Here is a 17,876-nt window from a genome sequence, read left to right on the forward strand (position 1 = left end):
TAGGAATGAAATGAAAAATAATGTAGCAGCCTAATTCCAAGGGGGCAAAAAGAGGATAAAAACACAAGTTTTCTGAAATAGATCTACTAATATCAGGATTTACTTTTCCAAAAACTAAGATTACACAAAAACTAAGATTACACAAAAACAGATTTATCTACCTTTAAAAATTACTGGATTACCTACTGCTAGAAATGTAGATTTAAAAGGAAAGAATAAAAGCTACTTCCTTCCTTTTGAAGTTGAAAATAACTTTTTCATGGTTGTATAGTTTTTTAAGATGATACTAGTTGTGAAAGAGAGTGAGCACACCTAGCAGACCTAGAATTAGAATGCTAATCTTCATGTTTATTTATTTCAAAAATACTCCTAAGAGACCTATTCTCTGCTAATAATTCATCGAAAGCCATGGACTGGATTAAATAAAATGAAGTGTCCCTGTAAATTACCTACGATTGCCCATGACAAAATAAAAGTTTGTAGTGTAGTTATCATTGTTTATAGTTTTAGAAAATGATAAGCCAAAAAATGCAAGAAAAAGTAATAAAACCACCACCAGTAGATCCTCAGGTACCCTGTATTCAAATTTTTAATAGCCTTATGTGAATAAATGTGAGAATATGAATCCAAATAATTAAATAATATCTGTATCACTGGAATTCAAAGTTGTTTAGATCATACATTTGTAAAGAATTTGTAAACAAAGTAGCCAATGGACCAAATAGAGTCAACACGTCTGTTCCCTAACATAGACCTATATTTGGAGAAGTCCGTTGAAAAGACCGTGTCACATTCCACTCTCACCCCAGGTCAGGACCCCATGGTGTCCTGAGCACTGTCATCAGCCAACAGTTCACTGCGGTTATACCAGCTGCTACTGAAAGGAACTGCCTGTGGCCACCACAAGCCTCTTCACCTACCACCACAATGAATCCCAAAGCTTCAGGAGGGGGACACGCGAGCAGACCCTGGAAACGCCAGTCATTTATTCAAACTAGAAGTGCGCATCCATTTTTTACCTGATCAGATATTAGGGGATCTTAAATGCTTGCCACTTCCATTCGCTGGAAACCTCCTGAGAATTTTAGTATCAGTGTGAACTCCTCCCTGAAAGCACATTTAAATTCAGCTCTTAATCTTAGCTCACAAAACCACATCCCTAATGGGTCATTTTGGCAGACAGGTGACCCTGCATCCTACTTCCCAAAACATACTTCAGAAGGCAGGAGGTTTCTAGATCTTGAATTTGTTGCCATCCCTCCTTCCTGGTTCCTTGAGATAAACTGCCCTGGCTCCTGGAGCCCTGGGCTCAGTGCTAGCACTGACCCAACCCGACATCTGTGCCCCAGGCAGGTGCAGTGCCAGGAGCAGGAGCAGGAGCTGAGCCTGGACAAACCGCTGTGCCCGTTGTCACAGAACTGATGGTCTAAGAGGGAAGGCAGTAAGCAAATAAATGTGCACGTAAATAACTGCAGATTGAAATACGTATGCCAAAGGAAAGGAGTAGCTTGTCCAATGGGAGAATCTAAGAAAAAAAAACTAAAAAGCTGATAGCTCTGTGTTTTCAGCAGTTAACTAGGTGAGGTGTTCATCTGGTTAGGGAGGTAGGGTTGGTTCTGACCCAGCAGAAAACCTGAGCAGAGGATTCATGGAAGGAGGGAAGATTTTTTTAATTCTAAAAAAATAAAGTATTTAAAAATGTTTTAAAAATATATATGGGTTAGAGTGGACTTACTGATATTCTACTATAAAACTATTGTGACTAGTAATAGAAGAAATTATAGCATTGAGGAGGAAAAAGTGGCCACAGTAGGTGCTAAGGGCCGGGAGAGGGAAGAGATGTGATGAGGGGGCATTTTGGGGACTTTGAGTTGTCGTAAATGATTTTGGAGGGTCAGGTGCTGGACTTTACATATCCTGCCTTAACCCACTGAATGTACTGGGGGAGAGTGTGAACTACAGGGTGAACTATTATCTATGCAGTGCAGCAGTGCTCCAAAATGCATTCACCGAGTGCGATGAGTGTGCCGCACTGATGGGGGAGGTTGGTTGGTGTGGGAGGAGTACGGTGAGGGGGTGGGGGAGGGGGTAACGGGAACCTGTTACATTTTTTAATGTAACATTGTTCTGTGTGTGATGTATATATCTTCCAAAAAATACAATTTACAAAAATGATGGGGTAGGGGTGGGGAAAGGAGTATATGGGAACTTCTTATGTGTTTTATGTTTTTTAATGTAACATTCTTTGTGATCTATTAACTTTAATTTAAAAAGTGTAAAAATAAAAATAAAAAATAAAAATAAACCTGAAAAAGAAAGAAGGAAATGAAGGAAACGTCATGGCTGCACCTCGAGAAGAAGGCGGCCGGCTGCAGTCCTGCAGGCCCTGGTGGACTCTCGAAGGACACAGCCCCTCTCATCGGAGTGGGGAGTTGTCGAAGGGCTTCAAGGTACAAGTGGCTGACAGTCTGTCCTTTGCCTTTTTCCACCAGATACGCAGAAGATGTTGGAAGCTTATCATGGGAGGCTGTGGGTATGGGAAGGAGTAAGCATGACAAAGAATACTATGTAAATATGTAGGAGTACAATTTGTGTAAATACATTTATTAACAAGCAAATAAAATAATCCTTGCTCTCAAAAAAATCTGCTTCTTCAAAATCTGAGTGCCCATGGACTCTACAAAAAGTGTATTTGCATAATCTGAAGAAGCAGGTTGATGTATTACATTTCTGGAGCCCTCGAGGGCCCTTCCCAGGGGTCTAGCTAATGGCACCAGTTGCTTCTTTCCAACCAGGCACACTCCATAAACATTGTGGCTAATATGTCTGCCCAAGGTCTAAATATCTGAAGAGTGAAGCTGAAATTTTGCCAGTATTCCTGTGGCTCTAAGGCTGCCTGAAGTTAACTGTGACAAACTAGCCATTTTAGTGAATCATCTGAGCAGTAGCCTCAGCAGCACTGGTGCAAATTTTTTCAAATTGACATGAAGGAAGTCATAGATCTCTGAGCTGAAACATGCTATTGTAGTTTTCTGTGTGCCAAGAAAGCTAAAGAAAATAAGTGTAGCAAGCCAGCGTGAATGCAGAATTCACAGCAGAGCATGAATATACGAGCTTCGCTTGCAGGATGGAGGATGGGTATATCTACATTTACAGGAGGCTGGATTCCTGCAATGGGTTTTAAGTAATCTTAAAATCTATGGTTCATACTGGGAAATGGTAAGAAAACTTCAGGAAACAAAACAGGAGGAATGTTCATACTAAATGTACAAAGGGCAAGTGACAGAAGTGACCTAAAAGCTAAATTGTCTGCAGTGTCGCATGAATTACCTCAGTTAATAGTCATACCAGTTCTTGAAAGAGGTGGTACTATTATCTCTGTTTTACAAATGAGGCTATTGAAGAAGTAAAGTAATTTGCCCAAGTAACAGAATTAGCAATTTATTCAGTTAGAGTCTGAGTTATGAATTAAGCTTAACCACAGTGCTGTCCCTCGGGTTAAAGTTGGACCCCGACTGCAGAAAGTGACCCCAAAAAAGGGAGACTCCCTTTCTGGAATATAGGAGACTTTCGGTTTAAAAAGATAGATTAAATACTGCAATTTGTTAAATTAGAAGTATCTACATTTAAGTAGCCTCCTCCTAAAACTTATTTACAGACTCAAAGTAACTGCAAAACCTGTTGTCAGTGAGAAAATGAGGGGAGACCTTGGACTGCCTACTGCCGATTGCACTCAGATACTAGGCCCCTAAGGCAGCATTCAGTAATGCACATTTTTCAGGGAAAGGCAAAAATCCAAGGATGGCGCTATGCTGTACCTAACAAAAATAAAGGATTTTGACAGTGTTACTTGACATAAGCTAAAAATAAAAAACAAAAAAAAAGAGGGAGTTTTTTGCCACAGGAGGCACTTATTAAATATTTGGCTAAAGCACCACAAATTTAAAGTTCCGACGAAGTAAGTATGGGTCAAATTCTAAGGTCTGTCTTTTTCACCAAGTGAAAGACCTCCATTATCTGCTTGTTTTCCACAGAAATCGTGCCTCACCCTCAATCTGACTCCTACTGGCTAAGTTTACCTATTTGCCCTTTATAACCTTTCTTGATTCTCTTTGTCTTTGTTATTCTCCACTTGCCTCCCATTCCCCAGCTTCCACATGTACCCAAATACATGCTTAGTTTACTTAATCTTTAATATGATTTGTTAATTCCATTACATGCATGCTGCATATTTTCTCTCCTTAGATTTGAGTGTTTACCACTCTTCTACCCACCCCTGCCTCTCTCACTCTTCCCATTTGTAGCAGTTTGATATTACTGGTGAATTCCAAAAAGAAATATTGGATTGTGTTTGTAAACTATTCTTGTCTTCTGGGTGTATAGATATATTAGGGTGTGTTGGATTTGGAGGTTTTACTTTACTTGATGAAATAATGACTAAGCCTTTGATTGGGCCACTTCAGTAGATGTTGAGTCCCCGCCCCCTCGGTGGATGGGAACTCACAGAGAAACTGCACCGCAGAGAAGGGAGGTTGGAGTTTTCATATTGGAGCCCGGGAAGTAAGCACACAGAGGAGCAGAACAGCTGAGCCCAGAGAGAATCGAGCCATGGGGAGAGAGACAGAGCCGGTATCTGATAGTCAACAGCTGGCCTTGTGGAGCAAGCAGGGCAGCTGAGCCTGGAGAGAAACAAGCTCCAGAAAGCGTGGAACCCAGGAAGCCTGAACCCTCACAGATGTCAGCAGCCATCTTGCTCCAACACTTGGCGACAGACTTTGGTAAGGGAAGTAACTTATGCTTCATGGCCTGGTAACTGTAAGCTTCTACCCCAAATAAATACCCTTCATAAAAGCCAGCTGATTTCTGGTATTTTGCAGCAGCATCCCTTCGTCTGACTAATACACCATTATGCCGATAACTTACCATTTCAAGAAAGTCTTCCTGGACCAATCTGAAGGAATCTGTTGTAACTATTCTAGTAGAGGGTTGTAGAGAAGAAATAAATCAGGCCAATAAATATATTTCTTCTTTCTCCTTTCAGTAGGCCTCTGAAATAGAGAAAATTATAATATCTGTGTACCAGTACTTGCATTCAGGTACACTACACACACACAAGCCAGTCACACACAGACATGAGCCAGAGAGAAGCATCCTGTTTAATTATACAAGTTGGGTTTTTTTATTTTTTATTTTTGGTGTTTTTAACCAACTATTAATTAACTGATATGAATGGAAAATGTGTCATTAATAATTTAACACAAGTATTAGTTATTGGGGTTCTGGAAAACTAGTGAAACAGTTGTGCAAATATGTCCCTCAGAGAACGTGTAGACCTGCCGGAGGTAAAGAAAATGCAGCAAAGGGCTAATTTGGGGTCACACTCAAAACTTATTTATGATAGAAGTTAGAAGAGCAACGACCTCTGGGGGTGAGCAATTCCTGTGAAAACGGACTGGGAAGCCAGGGAAGGCCTTGTGCAGGTTGGGTCTCCTGACCTTGGCAGTTGTGTGTGTGCCTGTGTAACTTCCTCGAGTTTTGCACTTAAGATACGTGTGCTTTACGGTATGTAAGTTATTTTTCAAGAAACATTTTTTAAGTTATCAAAAATAAAGACCCATAAGGTAGGTTTACTATCAGGTATTAATTTCCTACTATGTCAGGTAATCTACATATTTTTCTTAAGCTCTTTGATGTTCTGGAAAAGTATATATAGTCCTTCTCTCTCTCTCTTTTTTTTTTGAGGTACCAGGGCCAAGGATTGAACCTGGGACCTCATAAGTGGGAAGCCAGCACTCAACCACTGAGCCACATTGGCTCCCCTGAGCTGGTCTTCCCATTTGTTTGCTTGTTGTTTTGTTGTTGTTGCTGTTGTTTGTTTCTAGGAGGCATCAGGAACTGCACCTAGGACCTCCCATGTGAGGAGTAGGAGCTCAACCACTTGAGCCACATCCACTCCTTGTCCTCTTCTTTTAATGAGAAATTATTGTTTAAAAAAAAGCTCATTTTATAAAGTCAACATGGAAAGAGCTAGTTGTTAATGTATTAAAATCTCAAAAATAAAAAGATAACCAAGGTTGCTCCCACCAGTAAAGCATGGTGAAGGAAATTATGCCCATCAATTTCTCTCCCATTCTTTTACCCCAAGCCTCAGGCACAAGCTGAGAGCAGTTCATTTGTATCTAAGAAGGAAGATATCCTTTGTAGGAAATTAGGTATATATTCAAATATTCACTGACTATCTACTATAAGCAAAGGTAAATCCAAATTTAGGGACTTATAGTTAATAGAAGTACAGATGACTATTTAAAATAAAATGAATACATTTATGAATGCACAATTATTTACAGTCTATACTTATTTATGAGAGGGGAGATTATAATAAATTATAGAATTTAGCAATATTAAAAAACATCACAAATCTGGGGAAAAATTAATTAATTGCCTGACAACACCTCTAACATATATATTTGTCTGGATTTTCATCTGCATACTCTTTGCCAAAACTATTATGATATCTTTTGTAGAAAAATAAAAGATAATTCTTGCCTCCAACATTGTTGTCTGAAATGTGTTATTTATCAATAAATGCTTAGCACTGTTTTTTGTTCTTCATAACTTACAGGGAATATGAATTACATTTACTGGATTGTAAAACTGGGGGGATGCTCTAAAGTGTGCTTTGAATATAAGCTGTAAGATTTTAGAATACTTCAATTATCTTGTGTGCTTGCTATCTGAAGTATTTTTTAAGTGATATTGAATACCTAGTTTGTTGTCAGTGTCCTCACTGCACTGGCCTATTTTAGCTTTAGGTTATCTTGCTCAATGTCAGTGTTTTGTTTCTTATGATCAGGAGATTGAAAATATTTCCAGTGGGTTCGTATGCTCTAATCCTCTTAATTTATTGGCTTATCAAACATCAAGAGTTTATTCACCAGGCAAAGCTCATCTCTTTCTCTTAATGTGTTACTGAACTCGTATGATCTGTTATTTTGGTTAAAATTTATACCAAAATATTGCCATGTTTCCATTGTTTTTTTTAAACTCATCTTTATACTTTTTCCATAATGCTCCTTTTATCTGAATTTTCTGTTTAGTTAATTGTTGGATACACATGTACTACTTAGGGTTTGGCTGGTAAATGAAAGACCATAAACGTTTTCTTCCTGTGTCCACGCAGGCGTCGGCCCTTTCTCCCGTGCTTGACTGACCTGCCCGCGTCCTGGGCATCTGAGCAGCGGCTCCTCCGCTCCCGCGTGAATCCGCCGGTGGCAGGTGCAGGAGGCTGAGTCAGGAAGCCCCCAGGGCACTTGTCCTCAGCCTCAATCCACGTGCCAGGCAGGACCCAGGTGCATGGAGGACCTCCTGAAGGCGCTACCTTTAGTTAAGGGGTTGCCCGACGGAATATGGGACCCCTTACTCCAGATCCCTGGAGAGTTTTAGGGGCGGGATAAATTCAGATACAGAGAAGCTCCAGGGAGGAGCGAGAAGTCAGCGAGCACAGGCAGAGCAGACGCAGGAGAAGTGGGCGAAAGCCTGGAGAGGGCGCGGGCCTGGCACTGCAGGGAGGGCACCGCCTGGGCAGGGCATGGCCTGGCCAGCCCCTGGCCTTGGACTTCCAGCCTCAGTGACCTGGAACCTTCAGCCCCATTGTGCAGCCAGCGGGCGGCCTTTGTCCTGCGGCCCGGCAAGCCGCGAGCCATGCGCTTGTGTTCCTAAAAGCTCTTCTAATGCCAAGAGGACTGGGAATGACTCAACCGTACAGGAAAGTGACTCCGAAGTAAGGGAAGATATTCTACAAAGTCAAATGAAATAATTCAGCAAGTGAACCTGCCCTCAGCTCAATGGTAAAAGTGCCTGCGGCCCTCCAGGTCACCTAGCTAAAAGGGCAGGACACGTGTGCTGAGATGAACGTGGGGAAGAGGCAGGCGTCTTACTGGTAGTGGATAAAATAGCTTCCTTTTGTAAATTTTACAAAATCGCGTAACCTTGTGACTTAACCATCTATTCTCAAATTTCTGAAGACTTCCTATTGTCAAAATGAACCTGTAGCACAGGTGTCTGGGCTCCTTCCCTGGAGGTTCTGATTGGACAGGCTTAGAGAAGGCTCCTGGATGGTTCCATGAGTGTCCAGGTGATTCCTGTCCTTAGAAAGGTTTGAGCACTACCGCAGCCTCCGCCAGGGACAGGTGAAGCGTAACACACGCGGCTACGCCTTCGTTGCACACCAGTGGCATGTGATTCTAACTAACCTGATATGCAATCTGATTCACTGAGGCTACCACGTGTTTGTGCTTTTAGCATCAGAGCCTGGGCGCGCTGGGAAGTTCTGCAATTGCTGAGGAAAGTGCCGGGGACCACATCCCTGGAGAGAAATGCTGCACTTTATGTGACTATCATAATTAAATGCATCCATCTTTGCATGCCTATTTACAACAATTACTGCTACAAAATTGTTCTCAATCTCCTATCCCGTGTATTTCAGGACCTAGAAGTGATGTGAGCATCTTTGTTCCCTGATGCTCTTTCTGAATTAGTCAGAGTTCAGTCTGGGAGCACAACCTCTGCAGTTGCCAAGATTGATTACAGGAATCAGATCACACACAAATGTTAAGGAGGAGGTGGAGAAGAAAGTTTCTGGAGGGAGGAGTGAGAGGATCAGACAAAGCTACAAGCCAGTTCTAAGTGATGGTGCAGGTGGACCAGGGAAGCTTATAGAAAAATCAGAGGGGCCATACACACCCAGTACCAAAGATGGAAGTGCAAAGAGGGAGCTTGTCCACAGGAACCTCCTACCTCCACGGCGCTACCATCCCTGCATCTGAGGCTCCTGCTGGCCAGCTGACCCAGGCGTCAGAAGGGGAGCCAGGTGTGAAGTGGGGGACGATGAGGATAAGCCGACCCAAGGGCACCTCAGGGGTGGCCTTCAGCTGCTCTGAGCACAGTGGCTTCTAGGGGTGAAGTCTGCATGCATCACATCGGCCTTCCAGATAGCGTGCACGTTCATCTTTGGGCTGAGTTTAAATCTAGAACCATCCAGGGACAGGGAGTCTAGGAAATACACCAGCCCAAACCACCTTGATATAGCACAATACGCTTCACTGAGGCTCTTGAAGAAATCCCTGTTCATTAGTGAATCCATGGAAATTTGTTAGTAAGTGGTATGCTGATGAATGTTTAAATGCCTGCGTGGTAGAAAAAAAATAAGTAAATAATCAAGACTTCATTTATAGTTTCTGCCAAGCTCTATCTAAAAAATACTTCTTCCAAGGTCAATTTCAAGCATTACTATGATGTCCCTGAATGCCAGGTTAGGAAGAGGTGCTAAAATTTGTGTCTCCTTAACTAGTATGAACCAGTTGCAGCCCTCCTGTTTACTGATGACAGCAGGTATACTTCTTTATCACTCTTCCTTGACTCAATTTAAGAATTAGCAAGAGGAATACAGGTTTTTCTCCTTCTACCCACTCTGCTGCGTTAAGACAGTTCTCAGTGACTTAAAAATCCATAGATCCTCCATTTTTCTTGATCTGTTTTTCAGGACAAATATTCATTCCTTCGCTCTAATTCAGTACTCAACTCATGATCATACCATTACATATGTGTGTGTATATATATGTAATATATATTTATATCATGCACACATATATACACACATCATTACATATAAAGACATATGTATCTATATTATACATGTGGTGTATATATGGGGACATTTCTCCTCCACAGAAATGGCATGGCCTGTAGTTGTAACTTAATACATTTTGAAGTCCACTGTGCTGGGCCTAGACTAAGCCCTTTTAGTTTAGAGATTTGTGTTTATCAGGAATAGGAAATTGTATTGAATTAATCTATGATACTCTGGCTATCTGTTTCTCTCTTCATCTCTCTTCCTAAAACTCTTGCCTCTGTGCTGTAATCGATTTTTTGAAACTCTATTTTCCAAGGAAATTATTCCTTTCATTTAGGTCTTGGAAAGCATTTGAATAGAGTTAGTTTTAATTAGTCTCATACTTTTACTCTGAGTAATAAGTCTTTGAAATTATTTTTCACAGTTTCCTAATTTGAGTTATATAAATTTATTTCTGAGTAAAGTAATATATCCATTTGACAAACAAAGCAATTTAGTAACCAGCATGAAGCATTCATGTACCTACTTAATATATTCAGATACTAATTGTATGGTTTATAAGTGAAATCATTAGGTTCAAAACACATCTGGCTAATTGTGTTTTTTTTTAACTTCTGCCCTTTAAAATTTGTTGTGAATATTTATTAGCAGTTAATGAGTGTCTTCAAAAATGCACTTGAAAAATCACTTTTTTGCTTGACATGTTTTTTATTTTTATTTTGAATTTTACTTTTAAAATGTGTGTCTCTTTAAATAGTCTGCTGAATTTTGTAAGATCATGGTATTGCCTTATATTATCAGAATCATCAAGATGCCCAGGTTTTCATTCATTTAAAATCTTTATTTTTTAGCCATCATTTGCCAGATTATGGAAATTTATAATGTCAATTTAAACTCTAAATCTATGGCAACAAAGATCTGGAAATTCTGTTTCCAGAAAAATATGCAGAGTTAATAATGCAGACAAGGCTCTTTGCCTTAGTACCAACCACTTGGATGGCTGCTCTCATAATTTTGTAGTAAACTTATTTTCTATCTCTCTATTTCCAAGTTTTTTCATTCATTTGTTCCAAAGTTTCATAAATAAGTTTCAGATACTTCGTGTGAAGTTACGTAAACCTTTGCAATCTGAGGAGAAACATATTGGGAAAGTGTATTATTTCTCTTGTAATCACCTAACACCCATTCTCTTTGTTCCCTCTTTCTGAAAGTCCTATCAGTTAGGTGTAGGAGAGCTAATTGATCCTCACTGAAAAATGAGGAAGTAGGTTATAGATTCTTTAATCTTCTTCTTGTCCTAAAAATGTGTTGTTGTGTTTTTTTCCTAGTAAGAAGCTAAAACTAGAAGTACAATAAAATTTCACATGTAACAAAATCTCTAAATAAAAGCATTGAGGATTATATCCCATTCCCCCTCCGTGCTCTGAGAGCTGGGGCCTCGACTGGGCGGAGAGTGTGGATCTGCCCCAGTGCCTGGAATGACAGGCTGCCTCCAGCAGGCGTGGAGGACACAGCATCAACCCACAGACGACACGAAGACTTTGGGATCTAATGGAGCTTTCCCTGATATGTTTCAGGCTTGCTGTTTTCCTTCTAATTTCTTCCTTCTGCAATGCAAACATCTGTCCTAAGACTAGTCCCATCATTGTGTGTTGGAAGCAAATATGTTGTTTTCCAGGTTTCACAGGTCTATCCACAAAAGGAAAGGAAGTTTGCTCCAGCATGGACCATACCTATAACTGATTTTTTCAAAATATGTTTTTTTAAGGAAGTTTTGAACTTATAAAACAATCATGCACATGTGTGGAATTCCCATACAACACCCCTCCCCCAATACACTACATTGATGTGGAACATTTGTTACAGATTTTGAGATATTATCAGACTATTAAGACTAACTATGATCCATAGCACATATTTGGCATACTTTTTCCATCTCTCCTATTATTAACACAGTACATCTTTGGCATGACGCGAGAGTTTTACAGTATCGCTGTTAACTATAGTCCATAGGTTACACTAATTGTACTTTTCCCAAGCTTCTCCACATTCTCACCTCCTTGCAATAGTGATGTACACTTGTTCTAGTTTACAGGAGGGCATTCTTGCATTTGGACTATTAACCACAATTCTCATCCACCTCTGGGTTCACTATGTCATTCAGTCCCTAGACTATTCTCTAGGTTTCTTTCAATTGACATTTACATCCCTAGACTATGCTTTTCAGCCACATTCCCACTTAAAAAACAGCTTCATTAGTTCTACTCACAGTAATGTGTTACCATCAACTTCATCCATTTCCACATTTTTACAGTCAAGTTAATTAAAACAAAACCTTCTACATATATTAAGCATCAGTATACCTTCTCAGGCTTCCTCTTATCTCCTAATAACCTACACTCTAGGTTTTAACTCCATGTGATTATTCTTCGTATTTAGTTCATGTTAGTGAGACCATGCAACATTTGTCCTTTTGTGCCTAGCTTATTTCAATTAGCATAATGTTCTCAGGGTACATCCATGTTATCACTTCTGTCCCAATTTCATTTATTCTTATAGCAGCATAGTAGTCTATCATATGTATATAATTAGGAATAAACTTGTTTATCCATTCTTTCATTGATGGGCACTTGTGTTGTTACCACTTTGGGCAACTGTGAATAAAGCTGCTATGGACATCGGTGTCTGTGTCACAGTTTTCAGTTCTTCTGGAAATATTCCTAGTGGAGGAAGTGCTAGATCATTCAGCAGTTCTATATTTAGCTTCCTGAGGAACCAGTAAACTGTGTTCCACAGAGGCTGCACCATATTACAATGCCACCAACAGTGAAGGAGTATTCCTATTTCTCCACATGCTCTCCAGCACTTACTGTTTTCTGTTTTTTAAATAATGGTCATTCTGTGCAGGGTGAGGTGTTATTTCATTGCTGTTTTGATGTGTGTTTCCCTGATAGCTAGGAATATTGAACATTTTTTCATGTGCTTTTTTGGCGATTTGTATTTTCTCTTTGGAGAAATGTCTTTTTAAGTCTTTTGCCCATTTTAAAAATTGGATTGCTTGCTCTTTTATTGTTGAGTTGTATAATCTCTTTATATGAATGGAAATCAAACCCTTATTAGATATGTGGTTTCCAAATGCTTCCATTGAATGGGCTGCCTTTTTACTTTCTTGATGAAGTCCTTAGAATCACAGAAGTATTTTTGTTTGAGGAGGTCCACTTAACCACGTTTTCTTTCATTGTTCATGCTTTTGGGGCAAGGTTTAAGAATCCACCACCTACCACCAGTTCTTGAAGATGTTTCCCTACATTTACTTCTAGGAGCTTTTGAGTTAATTTTTTTGTATAAAGTGTGAGATAAGGGTCCTCTTTTTTACTTTTGGATATGGATATCCAGTTCTCCCAGCACCATTTATTGAATAAATTGTTCTGCCCTGGCTGGGTGGGTTTGACAGCCTTTCAAACACCACTTGGCATAGATATGATGGTCTGTTTCTAAACTATCAGTTCTGTTCCATTGGTCTATGTGTCTGTCTTTATACCAGTACCATGCTAATTTTTTTTTTACTTTAGCTATGTAATAAATTTATAGTTCAGAAGTGAGAGTCCTCCAACTTTGCTCTTCATTTTTAAGATGTTTCTGGTTATTTGGGGCCCCTAACTCTTCCAAATAAATTTGATAATTGTATTTTCTGTTTCTTTAAACAATTTTTTTGGGATTGCACTGATCTGTGTATCAATTCGGGTAGAAATGACATCTTAATAATATTTATTCTTCCAATGCATGAGCATGGAATGTTCTTCAATTTATTATTTTAAGTTTTGTTTATTTGTCTGTTTTTACCAAGGCATTGTAGTCTCCTAGATATAAGTGCTTTATATCCTTGGTTAAAAACTTAACCTAAATATTTGATTCCTTGGTCACTATTGTAAATGGAATTTTTTTCCTGACTTCCTTCTCTGATTGCACATTACTAGTGTATAGAAACACTACGGATTTTTGCATATTAATCTTGCATCCTGCCCCTCTGCTGAAATTGTTTATGAGTTCTAGCAGCTTTGTTACAGGTTTTTCAGGACTTTCTAGGTATAGGAGCATATCATCTCCACATAGAGATCTTGATGCCATTTATTTCTTGTTGTTGGCTGATTGGTCTAGCTAGAACCTCTAGCACTAAATTGAATAAGAGTGGTGACAGTGGGCATCCTTGTCTTGTTCCTGGTCTCTGCAGGAAAGTTTTCAGTCTTTCACCATTGAAGAAAATATATGGCCTTTACCATGTTTAGAAAGTTTCCTTCTATCCCCATTTTTGTAGTACTTTTATCAAGAAAAGATGGTGCATTTTATCAAATGTCTTTTCTGTGTCAATTGATAAGATCACGTGATTTCTCTTCTCTGGTTTATTAATGTAGTGTATTATGCTGACTGAGTTTCTTGTGTTGAACCAAACTTGGATGCCTTGTATAAAGTCGACTTTGTCATGATGAATAATTCTTTTTAATGTGTTGTTGGATTTAATTAGCAAGTATCTCCCTAGGGATGCGGTTTCCTTCAGGTCTCCCGCTAGCAAGACCCGGCCTCCGCACACCTGCCCGCCGCCAGTGACACCCTGGAACGCTGGGCCTCAGTCTCCCAGCCGCGAGCCCAACTAGACGCGGAGCCGGGCTGCCAGGACCAGCGCCTCTGCTCGCCGAGCCCTCGTGTGCCCTCGTGGACCGAGCACAGATCCCGGCCCACGGGCCCTGCCGTCCCCCCCGCCCCAGGGGAAGGAGTCCCCAGGGTGCTGCTGGGGCCAGAGGGGCACGGGCCAGAGGCCTCGCGGGCAGCGGACCGGCGGGTGTCCGCCGTGCAGGGCAGGGAGCTCTGCCCCGAGTGGGCCCGGGTGGCGGGTGGTGGTGTTCGGCTGGACCAGGCGCGGAAGGCACCGGCCCGGGACCCGGGCTCAGCCAGGTGGGACCCGGGCTCAGCCAAGTGGGTCCCGGGCTCAGCCAGGTGGCCCCCGGTCTGCCTCCGCCTCCGCCGGCGGTGTGTCCAAGCGCCTTGGGCTCTGAATGCCGCCAGCCCCGTGCAGGAGAAGCGATGGGCCCTGGGCACGTGTGCTAGTGTCCGTGCGTGCGTGCGCCTGTGTGTCTGCTTCGCGGGCTCCGGACCGTGTCCCGTTGGTCGGCACTGGCCGAGGGAGAGCGCCGCCCGCTTCCCCGCTGCCCGAAAGGCCACAGGGCGTGGGCGGCTGGTTGGGTGGGGCCTGTCGCCTGGGCTCAGGGGGCCACAGGAAGTCTGTGGCATGGGGCCCATCGGCGTGGTGCCAGGCAAGGCAGGGAAAGGCGAGAAGGGGCAGGCCCGGTGTGCACGGTTCCAGGGCACGGGCCAGAGGCAGGGCCCGCCGGACGCCGACAAGTCTAGCGGGCCTGGGCTGTTGGGCCCAGGCGCAGTGGGCGCGGGCTCCTGCGTGCCCCAGCCAGGTGTGGGTTGGTGCGGGGCTGCGAGCTCCAAAAAAGGACTGGGTGGCCGCTGCCTGCGTGGCTGCCTGCGTGGCTGCGCTGCCAGGGAAGGGCGCGCGCGGGTTGGGGTGGGGGGCCAGGGGCCCAGGGCCTGCATACCTGCCCCTGAGGGCTGCGGGGAGCGGGGCTCGGGGCGGGCAAAAGGAGCGCGAGCGAGAGGTGGAGAGGGGCGGCGCGTGGCAAAAGCCGACAGCACCCGGTATTCCCAGGCGATCTCCCATCCAAGCACTAACCAGGCCCGACCCTGCTTAGCTTCTGAGATCAGAGGAGATCAGGCGCGTTCAGGGTGCTATGGCGCTCCACGCCGGCTGCTGCTGCCAGCAGCCTCAAGAGCCCGCTGCGCGACGCCGCGCTGCCAGCCTTCCGCTCCCGCCCCGCTCCCGCCCCGCTCCCGGAGGCTGAGGGCGGCCGCCTCCGGGGCCGACCCTTGGGCCCTCCGCCACCGCCCTGCCCGCCCGCCGCTCTGGCACTACCTGGCCTCGAGCCCCAGCTCCCCCGCACGCCACTGGCTCCCGGCACCCCCGCCGCTCGCCTGCCCACACGTCACCGGCCCCTGCTCCGCCCTCGGGCCCACGGCGCGGCACCCGTGCCACCGACGGCTCAGTCGGTGACGGCGCCCTGCGGACCCCCGACCGCCACGCGCACCCCTGGTGCCAGGCCGGCCGGCCCCCGACTCTCCCGCAGCGACCGCCTCAGGCGCGAGCGCCGGCGCCCCCTGCCGGCCGGCCCTGCCTCACCACCCCGCGCCCGGGCCAAGCACCTGCCACCACGCCCAGCCGGCGCCCCTGAGCCGGTACCGCCCCGGCCCAGGAGGCGGGGCCAGCCCCAGTCCCGGCCTGCCGCCCACGCGCCCGCACGCCTCCGGCCCCCCACACACGCGCACACACGCCCCCACCCCGCACGCCTTACCCCCGGAGCTCGGGCCCTGGGCCCTCGGCCGTCGCAGCGGGTCCTCGCATCCAGACCTCGCGCTCCCGGCCGCGCGCGGGGCTCTGCCCTCGCCTGCCGGGGCCACTCCCAGGAGCCATGCCCACGCGGAGGGCGGGGGTCGCCCCGCACGCCGCCTGGCCTTCACGCCACACAGCACGTGTGCTAGTGTCCGTGCGTGCGTGCGCCTGTGTGTCTGCTTCGTGGGCTCCGGATCGTGTCCCATTGGTCGGCACAGGGGTACAGACCGCACTGGCCGAGGGAGAGCGCCGCCCGCTTCCCGGCTGCCTGAGAGGCCACAGGGCGTGGGCGGCTGGTTGGGTGGGGCCTGTCGCCTGGGCTCAGGGGGCCACAGGAAGTCTGTGGCATGGGGCCCATCGGCGTGGTGCCAGGCAAGGCGGGGAAAGGCGAGAAGGGGCAGGCCCGGTGTGCACGGTTCCAGGGCACGGGCCAGAGGCAGGGCCCGCCGGACGCCGACAAGTCTAGCGGGCCTGGGCTGTTGGGCCCAGGCGCAGTGGGCGCGGGCCCCTGCGTGCCCCAGCCAGGTGTGGGTTGGTGCGGGGCTGCGAGCTCCAAAAAAGGACTGGGTGGCCGCTGCCTGCGTGGCTGCGCCGCCAGGGAAGGGCGCGCGCGGGTTGGGGTGGGGTCCAGGGGCCCGGGGCCTGCATACCTGGCCCTGAGGGCTGCGGGGAGCCGGGCTCGGGGCGGGCAAAAGGAGCGCGAGCGAGAGGTGGAGAGGGGCGGCGCGTGGCAAAAGCCTACAGCACCCGGTATTCCCAGGAGGTCTCCCATCCAAGCACTAACCAGGCCCGACCCTGCTTAGCTTCCGAGATCAGAGGAGATGGGGCGCGTTCAGGGTGCTATGGCCGTGGACGCCGGCTGCCCCAAGAGCCCGCTCCACGCCGCCGCCCTGCCCACCCGCCCGCCGCTCTGGCCTCGGGCCCCACCTCCCCCGCACGCCACTGGCTCCCGGGACCCCCGCCGCTCGCCTGCCCTCACGCCACCGGCCCCTGCTCCGCCCTCGGGCCCACGGCGCGGTCCCCGCGCCACAGACGGCTCAGTCCGCGGACGGCGCCCTGCAGACCCCCGACCGCCACGCGCACCCCCGTTGCCAGCCCGGCCGGCCCCCGACTCTCCCGCAGCGACCGCCTCAGGCGCGAGCGCCGGCGCCCCCTGCCGGCCGGCCCTGCCTCACCACCCCGCGCCCGGGCCAAGCACCTGCCACCACGCCCAGTCGGCAACCCAGAGCCGGTACCGTCGCGCCCAGGAGGCGGGGCCAACCAGGGCCCGGCCTGCGGGCCCCCCCCCCACTCACACACGCCCGCACCCCGAACGCCTTCCCACCGGAGGTCGGGCCCTGCGCCCTGGGCCGTCGCAGCGGGTCCCCGCGTCCAGACCTTGTGTTCCCGGCCCCGCCGGGCTCTGCCCTCGACCGGCGGGGCCGCCCTCAGGAGCCACGCCCACCCGGAGGGCGGGGGTCGCCCCGCACGGTGCTCGGCCTTCTTGCCACACAGCCGCGCCGTGCGCGGGAGCGGCCGCTCTCCCTTGGAGCGTCGGCCACGAGCCGGCGTCGGATGCGGGCGGCCGCGCTGGCTGCAAACGCCCACCGCGGGGCCAGGTGGAGAGCGGCAGGTGGCCGGATCGGGGCCAGGCTGTCCGCAGGCCCGCACAGCTGGGGCCAGAGCACAGGCCCTTGGACCTGGCACTGGGGGCTGCCCAGCGCAGCAGGAGGTCCGGAAGAGCAAGCAGCGGAAGCGCCCCCGGGCCGCGGCGGTGGGCGTGGCCTCGGTGCCCGCGCACCTGCGCCTGTGCCCTGC

At 47.1% G+C, this 17,876-nt stretch overlaps 1 long non-coding RNA gene and 2 pseudogenes across 3 annotated transcripts; all 3 read right to left on the bottom strand.

Moving 5' to 3' along the window:
- Positions 1-571: 571 nt before the first annotated feature.
- LOC131275573 (uncharacterized) lies at positions 572-17,513 on the bottom strand. 3 transcript variants are annotated; one of them, XR_009182996.1, is made up of 4 exons: positions 17,404-17,513; positions 8,797-9,185; positions 4,924-5,048; positions 2,048-2,527 (listed from the first exon to the last, which is right to left on the bottom strand). It is a non-coding gene; the product is annotated as an uncharacterized lncRNA (long non-coding RNA). The 3 variants fall into 3 exon arrangements; XR_009182995.1 differs by lacking the exon at positions 17,404-17,513 and adding an exon at positions 16,042-16,137; XR_009182997.2 differs by lacking the exons at positions 8,797-9,185; positions 17,404-17,513 and adding an exon at positions 16,042-16,235 and having other exon boundaries at positions 572-2,527.
- Positions 15,317-15,435, bottom strand: LOC111759182 (5S ribosomal RNA; annotated as a pseudogene).
- On the bottom strand, positions 16,815-16,933 carry LOC131275713 (5S ribosomal RNA; annotated as a pseudogene).
- Positions 17,514-17,876: the final 363 nt, after the last annotated feature.

The sequence above is a fragment of the Dasypus novemcinctus genome, chromosome 23 (genome assembly GCF_030445035.2).
Source record: "Dasypus novemcinctus isolate mDasNov1 chromosome 23, mDasNov1.1.hap2, whole genome shotgun sequence".
NCBI lineage: Eukaryota > Metazoa > Chordata > Mammalia > Cingulata > Dasypodidae > Dasypus > Dasypus novemcinctus.